Source organism: Triticum aestivum, chromosome 4B, assembly GCF_018294505.1.
Source record: "Triticum aestivum cultivar Chinese Spring chromosome 4B, IWGSC CS RefSeq v2.1, whole genome shotgun sequence".
Classification (NCBI taxonomy): Eukaryota; Viridiplantae; Streptophyta; class Magnoliopsida; order Poales; family Poaceae; genus Triticum; species Triticum aestivum.
This window is the reverse complement of record NC_057804.1, coordinates 284,548,374-284,560,945: the sequence shown is the minus strand read 5'-3', so window position 1 is coordinate 284,560,945 and position 12,572 is coordinate 284,548,374. Positions and strand designations below refer to the sequence as shown.

General features: G+C 49.2%; 1 pseudogene; it reads left to right on the top strand.

Annotated features, from left to right (window-relative positions):
• The window catches only part of LOC123090080 (uncharacterized), a 36,397-nt pseudogene extending 24,574 nt beyond the window's left edge, over window positions 1-11,823 (top strand).
• Window positions 11,824-12,572: the final 749 nt, after the last annotated feature.

The window sequence follows — 12,572 nt, the reverse complement described above, 5'->3', positions numbered from 1 at the left end:
CGGCAATGGAAAGGGTCAATAGCACAACCCGGGGAATCAAAGTGGCAATAAGAGTAAGGCGGACAGCAACCCGGAGCTTGTAGCCAACGCTAATACACAGCGTAACAATCAGAGACGTAAGGGTAAGTGGCCTCGATCCGGCGGGTCAGGCCCATCTCTTGAGCAGCTACTCAATGAGCCCTACCCGAAACACGGCACTCGGGAGCACCCCGCTACACACCTGTGGAAAGATTGCACGATCATGAAGGCGTTTAAAAATTCCAATTCCTTTGATGGTGGTCATGGATCGGGTGGCGGTTCAGGGGCTGGCGGCTTCATGGCCCGGGTGGTGGTTAAAATTCCGGTTTTCAGGGACAGCCGGGCGGGAATAATCAGCAGCAATCTGGTCAAGGAGGACAACAGCAGCAGTAGTTGGGTTATCAGAGCCATCCGAAATAGTTGAGTGGTGGGCAGTACCATGTGTTTACCACTAGCTTATGCAAACGTGACTAGAAGGTTCTTAAGAGGGCCATAAATTCCGTTGAGCCGGCAATTCCTCGTTATTTGAGATGGTCAGAGCAACCCATCATATGGAGCAAAGAGGATCACCCTCCCCGAGTTGATAATCCGGGTTAGTTAGCCTTGGTGGTGGCACCCCAGGTTGGTGGATATAAATTCACTAAGGTACTCATGGACGGAGGTAGCAGCATCAATATCCTCTATTATGATACTTTCCAGCGCATTGGGTTGACTGAGAAGAATCTGAGAACATCCAACACTGTTTTCCATGGGGTGGTTCTAGGCAAGTCAGCTTACCCAGTTGGCAAGATTGAATTGGAGGTGGCCTTTGGAGATGAGTATGATTCCAGGGCTGAGAAATTGATGTTTGAAGTGGTCAAAATTCGGAGTCCATGTCACGTTTTGTTTGGGCGACCGGCTTATGCTAAATTCATGGCACGGCCGTGTTACGTTTACTTACATCTCAAGATGCCGGGTTACAAGGGCACCATCACTATGCATGGGAGTCGAAAGGTGGCTTTGGAATGTGAAGAAGGCGACGCGGCTTACGCTGAGACTGCTTGTGCCGTGGAGGAGCTTAAGTTTTATCAAGACAATGTTGACCCGGCGGATATGACCTCCCTCAAGAAACCAACTACTGAGCATGACCCGGCATTGAAGTTTAAATCGTCCGCTGAGATAAAGCTTGTTGACTTTACCCCAGGAGACGCCTCTAAGCAGTTCAGTATCAGTGCCAACTTGGATCCTAAATACGAAAGCACGCTCATCGAGTTCGTCCGTGAGAATCGGGACATCTTTGCATGGAAACCTTCTAACATGCCGGGTGTATCGAGGGAACTCACTAAGCACACTCTTAATATTGATCCATGGTATAAGCCGGTCAGGCAGTTTCTCCGACGGTTCAACGAAGAGAGACGGAAAGCTATTGGAGAAGAGGTTACCCGGCTCTTAGCGGCCGGGTTTATTGTTGAAGTTTTTCATCCGGAGTGGTTGGCTAACCCGGTGTTGGTGCTCAAGAAGAACGGGCACTTGGCAGATGTGCGTGGATTACACGGACATAAACAAGGCTTGTCCGGCTGATCCCTTTGCTCTCCCCCGTATTGATCAAATCATTGATGCTACGGCGGGTTGTGAACGTTTGAGCTTCTTGGATGCTTACTCTGGTTATCATCAGATCAAGATGGCAGTTAAAGACCAGGAGAAGACAGCTTTCATCAATCCGTTTGGGGCCTTCTGTTATGTATCTATGCCGTTTGGACTCAAGAGTACCCAGGCGACTTATCAGCGATGTGTGCAGAACTGTTTGCACGATCAAATTGGACGTAATGTTCATGCTTATGTGGATGACATCGTGGTGAAATCCAGAGAAAAGGAAACCTTAATATCCGACTTGAAAGAGACCTTTGACAATCTCCGGGTTTAAAAGATGATGCTTAACCCGGCCAAGTGTGTGTTTGGTGTACCTGCAGGCAAGCTGTTGGGTTTTCTAGTGTCAAACAGCGGCATTGAAGCTAATCCGGAGAAGATCACGGTGATTACCTCTCTGGCTAAGCCGGCGTGTATTAATGATGTTCAGCGCCTGGCGGGACGTGTTGCTGCTTTAAGCCGGTTCATAAGCCGGTTAGGGGAGATGGCCTTACCACTATATCAGATGATGAAGAAAACAGACACTTTCGTCTGGAGCGATGCTGCTAATACTGCCTTTGAAGATTTAAAGAGACAGTTGTTTGAGCCACCGGTTCTTGCGGCTCCCATTGATAGAGAGCCGCTATTATTATATGTGGCTGCTAATTGGCGGGCCGTCAGTGTTGCCATAATGGTATAGCGAAAAGAGGCAGGCAAGGAGCATCCGGTTCAAAGGCCGGTTTACTACATCAGTGAGGTGCTCATTGAGTCTAAACAAAGGTATCCACATTGGCAGAAGCTTATTTATGGTGTGTTCATGGCAAACCGGAAGCTGAAGCAGTACTTCCAAAGTCATCCTATAATGGTGGTAAGTTCAGCTCCTTTGGGAGACATCATTCAGAACAGGGAGGCCACAGGACGAATCGCCATGTGGGCTATTGAGCTTGGGCCTTATGATTTGAAGTATATGCCTCGTACTGCCATCAAATCTCAGGCCTTGGTGGACTTTATCAATGATTGGACAGAGTTGCAGGCACCTGAGGAGAAGCCGGACAATACGTATTGGACTATTCACTTTGATGGGTCCAGGCATTTAGAAGGATCAGGGGCTGGAGTTGTTTTAACTCCCCTCGAGGTGACAAATTTCGTTATGTGCTCCGGCTCATGTTTCCTTGTACTAACAATGCAGCTGAATACGAGGCCTTGCTCCATGGTCTCCGGATGGCTAAGGAGATGAATTTAAGCCGGGTAAGATGCTTGGGCGACTCAGACCTCGTGGCTCAACAGGTCTCAGGCACGTGGGATTCTAAGGATCCCCTTATGGCGGCTTATCGTCGTGAAGTAGATGTTGTAGCTGGGTACTTCAAAGGATATCAGGTGGAGCACATTGATAGAAGGAAGAATGAGGCGGCTGATGTGTTAAGCCGGTTGGGCTCTCAGCATAATCCAGTGCCGCCTAACACCTTTCTTGATGTTCTGCATAATCCTTCTGTCAAGGTACCTACAGAGGAAGAGCTTGCAGTGCCAGACCCGGAGGCACAGTTGGTGGCCGCACTTCACATCATCCTAGATTGGACATTGCCATACTTGGCTTATATGACCCGGGGAGAGCTGCCTGAGGATGAGACCTTGGCACGACAAATTGTCAGGCGGTCCAAATCCATGACAATTGTTAATGGCGAGTTACATCACCTCAGTGTCACAGGGGCATTCCAGCGTTGGGTGTCACCTGCAGAGGGTCAAGAGATACTTCGAGAGATCCATGAAGGAGATTGTGGTCACCATGTCGGCTCAAAGTCTCTGGTGGCTAAGGCCTTCTGTCATGGTTTTTATTGGCTGACGGCTCATGCTGATGCGAAGGACCTTGTTAGCAAATGTGACGGATGTCAAAAATTCTCACGACAAGCTCATGTGTCGGCTCAAGAATTGAGGATGATTCCAAGAGGTCTCAGCACTCTGGGGGCTTGACATGGTGGGACCCTTCAAGGGGTCTAAGGACAAAAAGACACACCTCCTGGTGGCAGTGGATAAATTTACAAAGTGGATTGAGGCAGAGCCGGTCAGTCAGTGTGATGCGACCACGGCGGTTCAGTTCATCAAAAAGGTGATCTTTCGTTTTGGTTTTCCACATAGCATCATAACTGATAATGGCACTAATCTCTCCAAGGGTGCAATGGAAGAGTTTTGTCAACAAGAGCATATCCGGCTTGACGTTTCGGCTATTGCTCATCCTCAATCCAATTGTCAAGCAGAAAGAGCTAATCAGGAAATTTTAAGGGGTATCAAACCACGGCTCTTGGTCCCCTTACAGCGGACACCGGGTTGTTGGGTGGAAGAGTTACCCTCTGTGCTGTGGAGCATCAACACTACGCCTAACAGATCCACGGGTTATACACCTTTTTTCATGGTTTATGCAGCAGAGGCAGTTCTGCCAAGTGATATCCGGCATGATTCGCCCCGGGTGGCGGCTTACGTTGAGGCTGATAATGAAAAGGCTCGACAGGAGGCACTTGACTTGTTGGATGAGGAGTGAGACTTGGCAATAGCCCACTCAGCGATTTACCAGCGGGACCTTCGTCGCTATCACAGCCGCCGGGTCAGAAGCAGAACATTTCAGGAAGGCGACTTAGTGCTCTGGCTCATCCAGGATCAGTCCAATATGCACAAGCTATCCCCTCCTTGGGAAGGACCCTTTGTGGTCAGCAAGAATCTGAACAACGGGTCATACTACCTCATTGATATTCGAGAATACAAAGACTCACGTAAGTTGGAGGAGGAGACCCGCCGGCCGTGGAATATCGCCCATCTTCGGCCTTACTATACTTGAGCCACCGGCTCCTAGGATGTATATATTTTTGACGATGTACATATTATATAAAGCAATAAAGCAGGACCTTTGTCCTTTTTTCCCATAAAGAATGTTTTTATGTCTTCTTTATCAGGTGATGGACACTGCCAGCAGGGAGCGGATCATATCTGAATCCGGCTTTCCCTTTGGACCGGCTTGAGATCATATCTGAATCTAGCCATGATCAATTGGGGGATTCCTATTCAAACATAGGTCGTATCCGAACCAAAGAGAACATAGCTGTCGATACCCACTTGATCGGCATACTGCCAAACCCACTTTGGGGCTTCTTGATCATATTTGAATCATAGCTTAACCCCTTTGGGTCTGATGTGGATCGTATACAAATCAGCGTCATTAAACAAATCTCATGGTCACTTGGGGGCTTCCTGTTCAAACATAGGTCGTATTCGAACCAAAGAGAACATAGCTGTCGACACCCACTTGATCGGCATCACCAAGCCACTGGGGGCTATATGATCGTATCCGAATCTTAGCTTAACCCCTTTGGAACGGTTTACTGATCGTATTCGGATCAGAAGCTTGTAAATTTTTTTGACTATCCTGAGACCTTGGGAAAACATTATGAGATGTTTTTTTGTCTTTCCGGTTTAATATTGGTCACACCAGGTTGTTGAGTACCAGGTGAGCATTAAGTCAGCAGGAAAGGTTATCAAAAGATCGCAGGTATGCTATTATGCTTATGCTAAGCAAAGTATAGTCATAAATCGGCCTGTGTAAGGTGCCTTTGGTTCGTTTCTGGGTTACAAATACTTTATGTGACCCCCGGTGTGATAAACCGCCGAGGCAGCTTTTGTTTGTTTCATGTGCAGGATAAGACAAGCAAATTTACCATCAGGGAGACAAACGATCAACACAAGCTGGAAATATATAACAATGAAGGCTTATGAAAGTATTAAGCGCCATAAAACATGCGCGAAGGCATGACAAAAATTTAGAGGTTTTTCTTATCCTATTACAAGACTTCCTGGGTCTGAATAAGTGAAGCATTGTTTTTTGCAAGACACCTGGCGATTCACTCCTTCGGCGGGCTTGAAGCCTCCGGGTTATCCTTCTCTGCTTCTCCGTCGGCTGTTTTGTCCTGGAAAGTTGACGAGGCCCAGTCAATGCCGCTCAAAGCTTCAAACTCAGCTTCATCATCTATTAAACCGGCTAGGTCCACTTCAGGGGCAAAAGTATGCTTACGAATTGGAGGGATCAGACTGATTTGATCATATGGAGCGTTTGGAATTCTCCGGTTTTCACTGTCATAAGCCGGTGCATACTTGCTAAGATCAGTGTCGTTTCCAATAAGGGTTGTCACGGGACGTATGGCTTTGACACATGCGGTGAAGTCATGGTCGTCAAATGCAGTGCCGTCCTCCTTCAGACTTGGGTATCCAAGGGCAAGGTCGGCCGGGTCTAGTTTTGGGAGCCATGCTTTAGCCCGGCTCAATGCGGCCACGGCCTCGGCTCTTCAGGACGCCCGCCTTAAGTCTTGGATCCGCCGAGGAAGAAAAGCAAGGCTCTTCAACACGTCTTGCAGAAGGCGAGGATGTGGAGTTGATAAGGCTACAATGGCCAAGGCACGTTGTGACCCGGAGTATAGTTGTTCCACTAAGGTGTAAACTGCTTTAAGCTTGATCAGCATGTTTTGCTTCAGGTTGGTACTCCTGGGGCCTGTATGTGCATAGGCATAACAGTCAACCAGAAGTAATTATTACAATAGTCATTGTAAGGTTACGAGGTTTGAAGTTTTGCATGATGACTTACCAAAGATGGCTGAGATCATTTGAGATATCTGCCGTTTTAAGTCGGACAGCTTGGTTGTTGCTTCTACAAGAGATGCTTCTGCTGTCTCGGCCCGAGTCACCAGGGAAGCCTTCTCATCAGCCCAAGTTCTCTTTTCCGACTCGAAATTCTTCTTAAACTTCTCATTTTTAGAGACACTGAATTCAAATTTGGAGTTAGCCTTCTGAGTCTCAAGTTCTTGAGTTTCCAGACGGCTCTTCAGGACAGCAAGCTCCGATTCAAACTGACTTATGGCAACCTGCATTGACACCAGGTTATGGTAGGGATTATAGTAAGGTAACATTCAAGTCCCAAGCACTTGACAGGTAAATATACTTGGCACTTGGGGTCTAATGTATGCGGAAGAATTTTAACCTTATCCTCCCGGGTTACACATATTAAGTCTCAAGCACCTTACAAGTAAAGATACATGACACTTGGGGACTAATGTATATTGCAAAATTTACAACTATCATATTATAACCGGGTTAAATATATTCTCTTTGAACCGGTTCAATTAATAAGTAAAGCAGATTTCTAAGTCTACAACATATTTATTCATATGCGATAGACTTGGGGGCTGGTAGAATATGTAATACTCAGGTAAAAAGTATAAGTTATACCTCAGATTTGTGCTGTATTTGTTTTACCATGTCCATTTCCAGGTCACGGCTATTATGCACTTGATTCAGATAGCCCGAGACTATATCACCAATGCTTAAGTGAGTGTAATCAGTAATGTCCTGCTTGGCTTTTTGGCGTTAGGCAAGTTCTTCCTTGGCGGAACATTTGGCAAGGACGGTAGGCCGCCCTGGTTCAATGAACTGAGACCTCACAATCTCCACTTCCGGTTCATTTGTCTTGACCGGGCTAGGAGTCTCAGGATCATTTGTGTTGAGAGTATCTTCAGCAGGCGGATCAGAAGTTGGCACTGGAATATCAGAAGCCGGATCAGGCGGCGGCTGATGGGCAGAGCTGTCTGGAACAGATGCATTAATCATCGGTTCAGTTATAATCGAGTCTTGGGATGGCTTATTCTTCTTTACCCTCTTGCTGGGTTTTACTTGCATGCTGTTAACAAAGGCAGAAGGAGGAATACGCAAGCATGGGTAAAGAAAAATTCAAGGTACATAAGGTTACATTACGCGGGAGCAGTTTTGAAAACCGGCATATTTGGCTGCATGGATTCACCGGAAGAAGGAGAGGTATCCTGATAATTGGAGTCAGACGAATTAAGAGGATGACGAATTAAGCCCGCTAAAGGTAAAACGGAACGTAAATCGGAGATAACCTCAGTCCGACGCTTCCTGGTTACGTCAGGTAAGCCGAAGGAGAGTTCCGCATCCTTGTGGTTCCGGGTCTGCCTCCGGTTCTCAAGTTTTTGTTTCTTCAAAAGAAATTGAGGGTCTTGATAAGAAAGAGCATGTGAAAATCTTACTCTCCGGGTCACCCTTCGGATCTTTTGCTTTGGCAAAGGCTCTGAGTCGGGGGAGATTATAGTTACCTCTTCATTGGCTGCTTGACTATTCCCCGTATCCTCCTGAAGGGATAGAATGTCAGACATGTAATAACAAGGGAATTAAGAAAATTTAAAGATTACCTCTTCATCATCCGAAGAACTATCCTCTAATCTGAGTAAGTCGGAGGCGCTGGGTTTCTTCTTCTTTGAGGCTCCCGTCTTGGCGGCTTTCCTTTCGGCTTTCTTGGTCGTCCTGGCTGGTTTGGCAGCCTCATGGTCATATTTGGCTTTCCAGAAGTTATCATCGGCCTGTGGAAAAAGGATAAGGAATTATGAGTAGCAAAAAAGGTATAATATAGCAAAAAAGTATTTATTACGATTGATAACTTACTGCAGGGGTCGTGTTATTCTTGCAAAAGGGAAGTGAGCCGAAGGCGTTGCTCGTCACAATGCCCTCCTTCAGTAGCGACTGGGTTGTAGCATCCACCACGTCATCTGGTAAGTCGTCAGGACTATGGCGTAACGGGTCATCCTTTTCGCCTGTATAAGTACACATTAAGCCAGAACGGCGGCTTAATGGAAGTACTCGCCAAGTGACCCATACTCGGACCAGATCGATGCCATTTAAACCAATTCCCAAGAGAGTTTTGATCTTCTTGATGGTGGGATTGAGAGGCAGACATTCAACGGCCGTCAGTTTGTCTGGTAACGGATGGTTGGATTCAAGGCGCAGGGCGCGAAAGCCGGGCAGAGGCTTCTCATCAGCCGGAGAAGTGCCCTGACAGTAGAACCACGTTTGGTTCCAAGATTTTGGGTGACTCGGCAGCTCAGCATAAGGAAAAAGGCAGTCTCTCCGTCGTTGGATCGAGATGCCACCAAGCTCAAGACTGGGCCCGTTGGCACATTCATTTTGCCGGTTCATATAGAAAAGTTCTCTGAACAATAGCAGACTTGGCTCCTCTCCCAGGTACACCTCGCAGAAGACTTGGAAATTGCAAATATTTGACACGGAATTGGGTCCGATGTCTTGAGGTCTAAGGTCAAAGAATTCAAAACTTCCCTGAAGAATTCTGAGCCGGGAGGGGCAAATCCCCGGCTCATGTGATCCGTAAAAACTATCACCTCCGCGTCCTTGGGATGAGGCTTCTCTTAAGACGGGTCAGGGACACGATAAGACATGACCTCCCTTTTTGGCAGATGGCCAGATTTCACGAATTCAGCCAGTTTACTCTTGGTAACTATGGATGGGACCCAATTGCAGGTTACAGGGGCCTTGGCCGCCTTAGGAGCCATGACAACAGTTGGCCTATGATAAAATAAGAAGATCCAATTCAATTTTAACATCAGGGAGGAAAATCTTAATTATTCAAGGTGGCGGCTTAGGAAGGGGCCTAATGATATAAGGATGACTGTGCAACAATATTTAAGCCGCTACAAGTATCAAGCGCAGTTCAAAATTCTTCAGGTCATGAGGAGCAACTAAGGTTTTGTGTCATTTATTTAAACTGGACAGCTCGACAGTTGTGTTTAAGGGCATCTACCAGAAAGAAGTTTTCCGGGGGATAAAAACAAGTTCCACAGATGACAGTTATTATTCTGGATCAAAATATTGCTCTGAAAGGAAAATTTTCTAGACCTAAAAACAGGGCAGAGAAGTTCATACACTCAAAGAGGGTTTCCAAACAAGGGAAAGGAGATCTATTTCTATGCAAGATCAACACAAACAAGTACCGCAATAGTTCTACATAGTTTTTACGATCTAAACAGGGCATTGGAGGTAAGAACTGGCGAGGGTTTGCGTCGGGTGGTGATGAACGCCGACGAACTCGACAAAGTCCCAATGCAGATCTAAGAAAGGGAAGGAGAGGAACTCACGAATGCGGACGAGCTGTGGAGGTTCGCCGTCGATCTCTGGTCAGAGTCAGGTTGATGTAGCGGCCCGAGTCGGTGAAGACGAGGGGTTCGACGGCGGCAGCGGCGGAGCTCGAGAGGAAGCAAGAGGAAGAGGACGACTGAAAGAAGGAAGAGTGAAAGACCTAGGTCGCCCTATTTATAAGGAAAGACTGACCGGGATGGCGCGAGAAACGAGGAGACCAAAACATCATTATCCAGCGGCCCCGACGCCTCGATTCTCGGGATGGTCAGTAAAGGCAAAGATCCGTTGGAAGATATGACGGAGTCAAAATAAGTTTTATTGAAGATGACGTCATGGTGATTTAACCCGGATCCAGATGATGACGTCACGGCGGGTTAAAATCTTCATGCAAGACAAAAGACTAAGGACAGTTCCATAAGGTATTTCAAGATTGACATGAACAGGTTCAAATCAATCTGGGGCCTAATGTTGGGGATATAACTATTTGTGTAAGCCGCCCAGGAGGGGCCGGGTTACACAAAGAAGACTTACCAGAGAAAAGCCCAAGACCAAAGAATGAAGATGGCGGCTCATAGAGGGCTTAAGGCCCGTAGGCGACTTAAGCCCGTTGTAGTAAACCGCCATGATGGCATAACTTGTATCATAAGGTAGTTTTAACTAGTCACCGAGCCGGACACTATTATAAGCCGGCCAGGACTCTGTAGGCCGCAGGGTGTCAACCCGTGTATATAAGGGGACGACCTACTGGCGGCTTAGGGCAAGAAACAACTCATCAAGAACCGAGCATAGCGTATCTCGCTCCCTGGTCATCGAAACATGAATACCAACCCAACTAGACGTAGGCCTTACCTTCACCGTAAGGGGCCGAACTAGTATAAAACCCTCTCGTGTCCTTTGTCCCGATTAACCCCTTCAAGCTTCCTAGGTGCAATGTCTCCACAACTAAGTCCTTTCACAAGGACATCTGACGTGACAATTCCACGACACTGTCCATGTTCTTTCTTTTTCTTGAACATTGATCTTGGCTCTACCTTACTCTTCTCCTCAGCATCTAGACTCTTCCTCGGCGGAGCAGGAAAACATCGATATCGTCATTGAGGAGGTCGCCAGGGACGCCAAGGCCGAGGCCCACAGGATCGCCACCGAGAAGGCCCCCAAGACAGCCTTCGAGGAGGCCGGCAAGGCTGCTGTCGAGGAGGTCGACAAGGGCTCCGCCGAGGAGGCCGCCAAGGCTGCTGCCGAGGAGGCTGGCGAGGGTGCCGCTAAGGATGCCGGCAAGGGGCTTGCCGGGGAGGCCGGCAAGGCTGCTGCCGAGGAGGGGGTGGTCGACGATCAACCCTCCTCCTCCGCCGCCTCTGGCTCGGGCAGGTAGGTGAAGGTGGGCGACGACCTGTTCGTCCACCTTCCAGGGACGGCGGGGACCAGGGCGCCGGCCGAGCGGGAGGTGTTTGACGACGAGGGGCTCGCTTCCGCCGGGCTCCAGGTTGTTGATGAACCGAGCGCTAGTGGTGGCGGTTCTCAAGAGGAGCGGCTTCTTCGGGCCGTGAGCGTCGACTTCCAGAAGCTCCAAGCGCTCCACCGCGCCCGTCTGGACAAGGTGAAGTCAAGGGTGGCACTGGCGGACAAGGAGGAGGCGGACCTTGAGGAACGCATTACCGTCAGGCCCACGAAGAGCTGAAGGCTGCCCAAGATCTGCAGGCCGAGCGCAAGCAAGAGCTCATCTTGAAGCAGGCTGATGTCGAGAAGGCCCCGGAGGCGGCGAGGGAACAGGCCACCAAGGACGGGGCCGCCCGGCACTAGCACCAGGCCGAGCTGAACTCCCAGGAGCAGGACCTCGCCGCTCGTGAGGAGGCGCATGCGGCCACACACTACGGCAAGGATGAGGAGGTCGAGAAACTGGTCGCGCAGGGGACCCAGGGGCTGGAGCAGAGGCACAGGGAGGCACTCGATGCTCAAGCCCTGGTCCACTATGACAAGGTGAAGGAACTGGAGGTGGAGCAAGATGGCCTGAAGAACAAGGTCCTGGAGCTGGCAAAGGAGAAGGACAAGATCAGCAGCGCCTTGGCGGAGGCGCGGGCTGTAGCCCTCGGCAAGGCCGAGCTACTCTACCAAGCCAACGACTCTGCCAATGACCTGAAGCTGAAGCTGGAGGGCCTTGAGGGGATGCTTTCGGGGGCCAGGGCCCGGGAAGAGTCCCTGGCCAAGGACTTGGAGGAAGAGAGGTAGCTGCGAAGGAATGACGCCGCCGAGCACAAGGATTATGCGGAGGGCATAAACCGTTGGATCACTGCCTTGCTGACGTCGCCGGCAGGATCACCATGAAGCTGGCTACCAAGGGGATGCCAAGTGTGAGGTACGCCCCTGAGCCGAACGTGAGTCCCCATGTCGCACTGACCCTATTCTTCGAGGGTGTTCTTGAAGCACTGGAGCAGTTCTGCTCCAACCGGGCAACTTATCTGGCCAACGAGTCCCGGAGGCTCTGCCAGGGCGCCCTGACCAAGGTGCTCACCAAGGTGGCATTCTGGAACCCCACCGTCAAGTTTGCCGACGCGCTGGAGAGCTTGACGGAGGGGACGGACCTCGCGGCGCTCAAGGAGTGCTTCAAGCCCATCATCGACTGTGTCGATGGAGTCGAGAGGGTGGAGGGCCAACACTAGGACTAGGCACCCCGTTTCTCGTTGCCACTATGAGTTCAAGACCAAGACAATTTTATCTTACGTTAGAACAGCAGTGATTATTTGATGTAATATAACTCTGCAGTACTTTAATGTGATGCATGCTATTCCCCTATTCGATCTTTCTTGGTATGTATGCCCTACGCTGAGTTGGATTAGCTTGCCGGCGCGTAAACCCAAGCCGCAACTTTAAAGGACGGATCCTCAGCGGGTGGCTGGGTGTGCTTGCTGCCAGGCAAACCACCTTACCGCTCTCAGCGCGGCCGCTTGGACTATTGAGTGGACTCGAAACAGAACAAA